Genomic DNA, 8,648 nt, shown 5'->3' with positions numbered 1-8,648 from the left:
GACTCCGCCCACTTTTGGTCGGAGGGGAACTGAGATTTACTTCCGGTTCACACGACCGGATCCCTTTACGTCATACTGGAAAACTAAATATTGATTACAATAAAGTAAATACAAATGAAAAATGGTAATTATAATCCGTGCAAGAGATTACAAAATATCAGAATATAAAATAATCAATACGGTGACGAAGACATCAAGAGTCAAAATAACTTCTGGGCTCGCTGGTTTGATTATTTTGAAATAAAAATCTTAGACGGTACAGAAAAAGATATAAATAAGGACATCCTCTTGATAAACCACCAGGCATCCTGGGCCCTCCTTTGAAAAAACAACAGTTTGATTTCAGAGTGACTTTCTATGATAGCAGCTTAAAACAGTTAGTCTCTCTTTTAACATAATCATTTGAACAAAGCAGCTGCTGAAATGTTAACATTAGTTACCCATTATGATAACAGAGGATGGTGTATCTTGTTTTTCTGATGCATAGGGGAAGGAGAGAACACTGACAGAATATGCCAGGTAGATTTCATTACCACACAATTCTTTTCTAAATAATGGCAAGACCTTCTGTGGTGTAGAAGTTTACATATAAGCAATATGCGAATTTGATTCGAGTTCATTTTTATGAAAATCAGGCTGTTCGGCACTTTAGGCCACTCAGCTCTCAAGACAGTGAAAAGGAGGAGTTGGAGTGGGTGGATAGGAAGATCAAGAGATGCAGTAAATAAATGAGAAATACAAGGATTTAAAGGTGGAATTTGAAGAAAACCCCACAGTTGCTTATGGCATTCAGTCAATTAATTTATCTTTTACTTTACTCGGCGCAGTTACGTTACTAATATCATTAATGATAAGAAGATACGTACATCTACTTTAGCAACTTAAGCCATACTCTTAAGAAATAACAAAAAATTAATCAAGTCCAGCCTAAACCTCCCTTCCGCCAAATAGTGAGTCATGCAAATCTTACATTTTGGAAGATTAGCATTATAAAACCAGAGTCAGAAAATTAAGCAAGGGCAAAATTCTCAAATGATGAATTTGACTTGCTCACCGACATGCCCTTAGAGGGCTATACCGGAACTAGGAGATGGCTGAACTTGGATATCAGTATTCTCCCACTCTCTCTCCGAAGAAGAAAAAATGTCACACAATTTCATCCTATTCTTGGTCCAGCCTAAAAAGTGGAGCATTAAACATGTACTTGAAAATAATACACACTCACAGAACTGATTTTATTTCTCTAGGTAGGTTACAGCATTACATTAACTTCAATTATGCCTACATGGGGTTATTTCCTTTTCAGAAAAAAAGTCATAGTTTTCATAAAAATAACCATAGTAAATGATAAAATAATCTTCATTCAACAAAAATACATATCAACAATCTGGTTGCCATACCATTCATGAAATTAGACGTTCTAGAATCATACTCATCACATATAGCTAAAATAACATTTTGAAAACAAAAACTTTAGTCCACATGCTATTTAACAGAGTTGAATTTGAGTACTGATACATCAACAGGCATTCATTAACTTTCTTTCCTTGTCAGAAAATAACATTTTTGATAAAAAAAATTCACATCAACCTCAATCACATGCTAGATTAAAAACACGTATCTCAACCATGATATCTCCTCCAAGATGTTACAAATTTGGATCCTCCTCAGTTTGAATGAAACTACGTTTTAATTAATAATGCAATTACAGACACCATCAAAATTCTGATTTGTGCAGTTACAGGTAACATTAAAAGTCTGCAAATTAAAGACAGCTGTTGTTGGCCGATCTTTTGCTGCAGGCTGCGTTCCATTCCGCACTGCTTTCGAGGTGTTCCTTCTACTTTCAGTTTCGGCTCTGGTACCATTCAAAGCTCTTCCTTGACCTGTCTTAGAGGGAGATGCAGACTTGTCGAAAACTCTCCGTGCCTGAGGTTCATAAGGATGAAAGCCTTCAATAAAAAGTCTCCCATCATGACAGATCATAAATCCATTCCGGTTCTTGCCTAAGCCAGGTCTAGCTAAGGTGATATAGGCTCCGGTGTTCGTGCCGTTATAAATTCCATGGCCTCTGAAACGGCCATTATAAACATAATAAGTGATGTAGATTTCAGAATAAAGTTTTGTAGTGTTCTGTTTTGGCACAAATTCTGCAACCAAGTAATCAGTGTTATGAGCATCCTTCCAGACACCTTCGAGTTTACAGTTTGGAGTTAGCTTTGAAGATAGCCTTGGACACACGACCACAAAAATTAAAGCCATGAAAAGAGCAGCCCTTGTTATCCACGACCACATTTCAGGTTCAACTTTCTCACAATACTGGTGAAAAATCTAAGCTTCGTAGTTCCTGGATAACTCCGCTATGACTGAACTCAAACCTGGAAAATCAAACAAGTATATGGGCTATCATTTCTGGCTATTAAAAAAAAAAAATCAAACAAAAAATTCAAAAGGATACGCACAAAAATGACAAGAAATAACCAAAACAAGGAAAAGATGCTATTATAAATACATTTCAGATTACAATGGTCTAGCAGCGTAAAGGATTTTACCTATTCTCACTCGTTTTCTCACCACCTTCCAACATTTACATTGCCGTCCATTCATAATCACTGATGGCGATAAGTCAACGTACACATGTAAGCTGTAGATCCTTGTTAATCTTTCTGAGATGTCTTTTTCGGTAATAACACAAAAAACGACGGCATGCGAAAAAGCTGAGTAATATGAAAATATAAAAATATAACCTTCATAAGCTTACAAAGATGTCATTTTTTTTCCTTAATAAACACAAAAATAAAATAAAAATATATTAAAGCCCAAATTAAAACACTAGTATTATAACCTTCAAGCCCAAATTAAAACACTAGTATTATAGCCTTAACAATCATAGCTACAATTACCACCATCTCCATTAACTTAACCTTTGTATGAACCATCAACAAGTTTCCTAAGCTGGAACTCCGTTACATCTTCATATAATAATCCAATGGTATCATAGATAAGTCTAAAGGTTACTAAACAATATGAACCACCACCAGCACGAACAAACACCGCTTTCAGCACTAAACCATCATATACTCAATGCACAAAACATCGAGTCAATTCGTCAAATAAAACACGTGGCTAAATTACTTTCAACTCGGGGGAATTCACCCCAAAACAGATAAAGATATTCATCCTTTAAATGCCGAATAGTAAGACGTATGCTGAGAGAGAGAGAGAGAGAGAGAGAGAGAGAGAGAGAGAGAGAGAGAGAGAGAGAGAGAGAGAGAGAGAGAGAAATATGTCGATGATAAAAGCTATACAGATCATGAAGCAAGGACAAACTATTTTGGCTGAATAAAAATTTTAAGTTTTTTTTTTCAGTAAAAACATCTATGTAGGTTGGGGGGTTATTATATATTTGTTAAACAACCAAAAGTGAAATTTGCACAGTAGAGTCTGGCTGATACGGTACACAGGCGTGATGTTTGGAAGATACTCCAAAAATTCTACCTATATTTAACATTTTTAATTATTAAGAAAAATAATCACCTGAAATAAGAAACGTGCAACTGCGAAAATAGCAATGAAATTTGTCAAGTTACCAAACAAACGGTAGCGCCACTGATATTCAAACCCTAACTGTACTCACATAAATATATAAATTATAATATATATATATATATATATATATATATATATATATATATATATATATATATATATATATATATATATATATAGTCATGGTCACTTTTCAATGTGACTACCAGGTTCTTAAACCACACATTATATTGAGACTGGAATGGACTGGCGGTCCGCAACAATCAAAGGAGGTGTAAAAGAAAATACTCAAAGTAGCCTTAAACCTAATCTAGTCTACATATTTACAACTCAAGACCAGGTTCTGAAATGAAGAGTGACTTCACAAAACAATGTACATTACCATATTTACTTCGATATGCAAAATACCTTCAAAGTATAATTAAAACATGATTACCAAAATCAATGTCATATGCAAAATAACCTCAATACTCGTAATGGTAATACCTTTAATATAATAAGTAAGCCACAGTGAAATAACCATAATTAACATAACAAAAGCAGTCAACAATACGACAATACAATAAAGCAATAACCATAACAGGGCAATAGTAATAATAATGACAGCAGTAACACCTAAACAATAATAATAGGAGCCATACTCACTCAACATAATGACTTACTTGTACCCTTCAACATAATAATACACCATAAATCACTAGAGCCATCTCTCTCAACACAAAGACATACTACTCAAACCCTTCAATAATAATAAAAAGAACTGTTAGCATACCACAACTCATAAGAGCCCAACTCAAATAATAATCCGCCTTTCGTAGCAGTAACAGCGAAAGATCCACAAGGACTGTCACCACACATTGTCAAGCTATCGCCGATCCTCCATCACCAGATGACCTTGATCAAGACAGTGCGACAGCAATAAGGCTGCCAACGAAAAATTCATTCTTGCACACAGGCAACTATGGTTTAGTCATCCCTTGCCCTTCGGAACTTACCCAGCCATCCTCCTCAGCAATTAAGCCAGCAACCAACACATGCCGCTTGAAGACCCTCTCCGACTCCAAGGTGATACTTTGAAACCAAATGTTGCTACATCCTCAACCAAACGCTGCTGAGAACTGGTTGCAATGCCTTTAAAAGCCAGTCTGACTTGCAGGAAAACAATAGCACAAACGTGACCTCGTCTCCTCAGTCCAACATGAAGGGTCAGCCAAACTCCAGAAACAATACTGTTTCGAAGAAACAATCCAACAACTGGACGAACCCAACAATATATATATATATATAAAATCCTCCAAGCATCCAGGGTTGAGGTGACGAGACAAAGCACTCCACGCTTTAACCCTACCTGTTAACAATGTGCTTCTAGTGCTCCACACCGAACAATTTTCGATTGTGGATCCAGTCTTTATCTAATCAGGTGTCACCCTACAAGGCACCAGGTACTTGTACCCTGTGTGTATTATATATATATATATATATATATATATATATAATGTACAATTATACAATATAATAGTGTATATATATACATATTGTACATCTATAATGTATATATTATATATATGTATATATAATGGATGATAATAATGTACAATGATATATAATCTATATACATAATGTACATCTATAATGTGTAATTATAAATATATATATAATATATAATACAATGATATATAATCTTTATTACATCTATAATGAATAAATGTCAATATATATAATCTGTCAATAAATAAAAGATGAGCAACTGAATATCAGGAACCATGCAAAGATTTGTAAAACCGTTAACGAATGAACTACCTATTTTCGGGTCGTTGCTCATAAAGCAGTTAGTTCCCCAACTGAAAATATAAACCTCCTCCATCTAAGCGTATCTTAGCTAACATGTCTCCTTTTGTTTTTCTTTAAGTTATTTTGTCTTCCTTTGTCTGAACTGAAGGCTGGTCGGCGGTCTAAGCTGAAGATGTAATAAAGTTTATTACAAAACGTCGGAATAAAGAAAAAAAAAAAATAAAATATATATATATATATATATATATATATATATATATATATATATATATATATATATATATATATATATATATATATATATATATATATATATATATATATATATATATATATATATATATATATATATATATATATATATATATATATATATACATATATGTAATAAAATTTATATTATGAAACTATCGGAATAAAGAAAAAAATATGTAATAAAATGTTATATATATACTATTTATATATATATAACACTTGCCTTTTCTTTACTCCGACGTTTCCTAATGTATGTTATATTATATGTTATTTATATATATATATTTTCTTTTCTTTACTCCGACGTTTCGTAATATAAACTTTATTACATATATATATATATATATATATATATATATATATATATATATATATATATATATATATATATATATATATATATGTATATATATATATATATATATATATATATATATAAATACATTATATATAAATATTATATATATATATATATATATATATATATATATATATATATATATATATATATATATATATATATATATATGACAATTATATTTTCTTTATTCCGATATTTATATATATATAAACTTTTTACATCTTCAGCTTAGATAAACTTTATTACATCTTCAGACCAACCTTCAGTTCAAAGAAAGGAAGACAGGATAACAAGGAAAAGCAAAAGGAGACACATTAGCTAAGATACAATTGGGTGGAGGAGGTTTATGTTTTCAGTTGGGGAACTAGCCTAACTGCTAAATGAGCAACGACCCTAAAATAGGTAGTTCATTCGCAAAAATATACAACCAATAATATAATATACAACCAAAGGGAATAATAAGTAATAAATATAAATTGTCACTGAATTTATGTTGTTTCCCATCTAGACGGCATTTCAAACTCTCAGGCAACAGGTATAGTGCAGCAGATAATTGCATATTTCATAAGAATCGTTCAGATAGTGAAACAAGCATGAAATTTTGCACAAGTGCTCTTTAAAGTTCCCTCTATCAGAAAAGGGCGCTGGCCACGCAAAAAAATTAATATGGCGGCCAAATTCCAAGACGGCGGCCAGTATCGACAGATTTTGGCTAATTTTTCACTAGAATGGCATGTATTTGCTTCTAGCAATATGGTAAAGCTCTTCCATACTATTTCTTGTGAATATTATGTTTCTGTAGCTTCCCAGTACAGTTTACCCAAAATATGGGGGCTATATGGCTGCCAAGAAAGGTAGAAACAATAATTATAATGAGAAATAATGCCCGTTCAACAATTATCGTTTTAAGCATGGATCTTGGTTTCTGTGGTTTTAGATCCTAATGAGGCCATCTCTTTCGAATAACTCATCAATTTTGAAGGAAAATTAATAAATGTAAAAGAGTGTATGTCTGCACACAACCAGGGGCACACTGGTGACATCACTGCTGTGTAACTCAGCATGGGGTTCAGTGCCAGCTAATCCAGCTTTACTAATCCTGTAGTCTTAGACTAGTAGTTGCAGTATAGTTTAGTTTAGTGTCCCAAATGCTTTCTAACAGCCCCAGACCAGCTATAGTTAGATAGCCGCACCTGAATAGACAGGATGTGCCAGCGCGGAGAGCCGAGCCAAGGGTATGGGGGCTGTACATGATGGTTCATGTACTTACCCGGATGGTGTACAGATCACACGGGACTTAAATGGCACTGGATGAATGATCGGGCTAGGTGTAGGGAGACCGAACCTAGTTGAATCCCATACAGGAATGTGCTTTTGTTTAAGGTGGTAAAAGGATAACCCCTCGGCCTTAATCAAAAGTGAAATCATGGCAGAATGTGATGCCAATCCAATATTGAGCAGTAGAAAAACAAACTGAGTTTGTGTTGTCTTTGTCAGAAGGACAAAAGAGGTGAGCACTTGACATCACCTCCAAGTCATCATGTCCTAGACCATGATGGGTACACAATGCTGGCAAGGAACATTACCATGTTCAGTGAAATTAATGAAATGCCACTGATAATGGATCCAGCAAGGCTGGATGAAGGTGATGGCATAGAGGCCACTCAGGAAAAATGCAGCAAAATACCATGTGAACTGTCGCTTGTTGTTTAACAACACTAAACTGGACCGTGCAAGAAAGCGACAATCCAATGACCAGACCAGCAACACTGAGACTAGTCGTGCAAAACTGCGCTGAACCAGTCATGACAATGAAGTTTGCATTTTCTGTGAGAAAGTGGCACCTGCATCTGATCTCAGACAGGCTAGTACTAAGGCCTTGACTTGAAATTGCGTGAATGTGCAGAGATACTTAGTGATGGCAAGCTCCTTGCTAAGTTGACTGGTGGGGATGTCATTGCACAGGAGTTTAAGTATCACCATGCCTGTCTTTGTGCCCTCTACAACAGAAAAAGTTCCTACCTGAGGAGCCTTGAGAAAGACCAAGGTAGCACTGAGTCAGAATCAGATGTGTATCCACTAGTTCTGTCAGAACTGATGACATACATTGTTGAAAACAACCTTTGTTCAGATGATCCAGTCACATTTCGGCTGGCAGATATTTGCCACCTCTACCAACAACGTCTGGAACAATTAGGTGTAGAGTCACCAAGTGTAAATTCCACGAGACTCAAAGACAAACTTCTGGCAGAAATTCCAGAACTTGAGGCTCATAAATCTGGCAGAGATGTATTACTTGCATTTCAAAAGGATGTGGGAAAAGCACTTGCTCAATCATCTGATCTTTCAGAGGCAGTTATCATTGCTAAAGCAGCAAATATTCTCAGAAAGTCTATACTTGATCATCAGTCACGGTTTGATGGGCACATTTTCTGAGGCTTGTGTACGAAATTCTGTGCCTCCTCTCCTGCTCCAGTTTGTAGGGATGGTTGAGCATGGGGCTGACATCAAGTCACAGTTACGATTTGGAGCATCAAAGTCAGACCAGGCCATTGCACAGCTCATGCAGTTCAACTGCTACTCCCCGGATACAAAGAGGGAGCAACAACTCATAGACACTCCAAAGACAGAGAAACACCATTCCCAGTCTACATGGGACTCTCAGTCTATGCCAAAACCAGGAAGAGAAACC

General features: G+C 35.0%; 1 long non-coding RNA gene across 1 annotated transcript in view; it reads right to left on the bottom strand.

Moving 5' to 3' along the window:
- Window positions 1-1,221: 1,221 nt before the first annotated feature.
- The window catches only part of LOC136837234 (uncharacterized), a 49,682-nt gene continuing 42,255 nt past the window's right edge, over window positions 1,222-8,648 (bottom strand). The window contains exon 2 of the long non-coding RNA XR_010852638.1: window positions 1,222-2,378. This is a non-coding gene — a long non-coding RNA (uncharacterized lncRNA). The remainder of the gene's footprint in view (window positions 2,379-8,648) is intronic.

Source organism: Macrobrachium rosenbergii, chromosome 58, assembly GCF_040412425.1.
Source record: "Macrobrachium rosenbergii isolate ZJJX-2024 chromosome 58, ASM4041242v1, whole genome shotgun sequence".
Taxonomy (NCBI): domain Eukaryota; kingdom Metazoa; phylum Arthropoda; class Malacostraca; order Decapoda; family Palaemonidae; genus Macrobrachium; species Macrobrachium rosenbergii.
The sequence above is the reverse complement of the archived record's forward strand: the minus strand, read 5'-3'. Positions and strand labels throughout refer to the sequence as shown.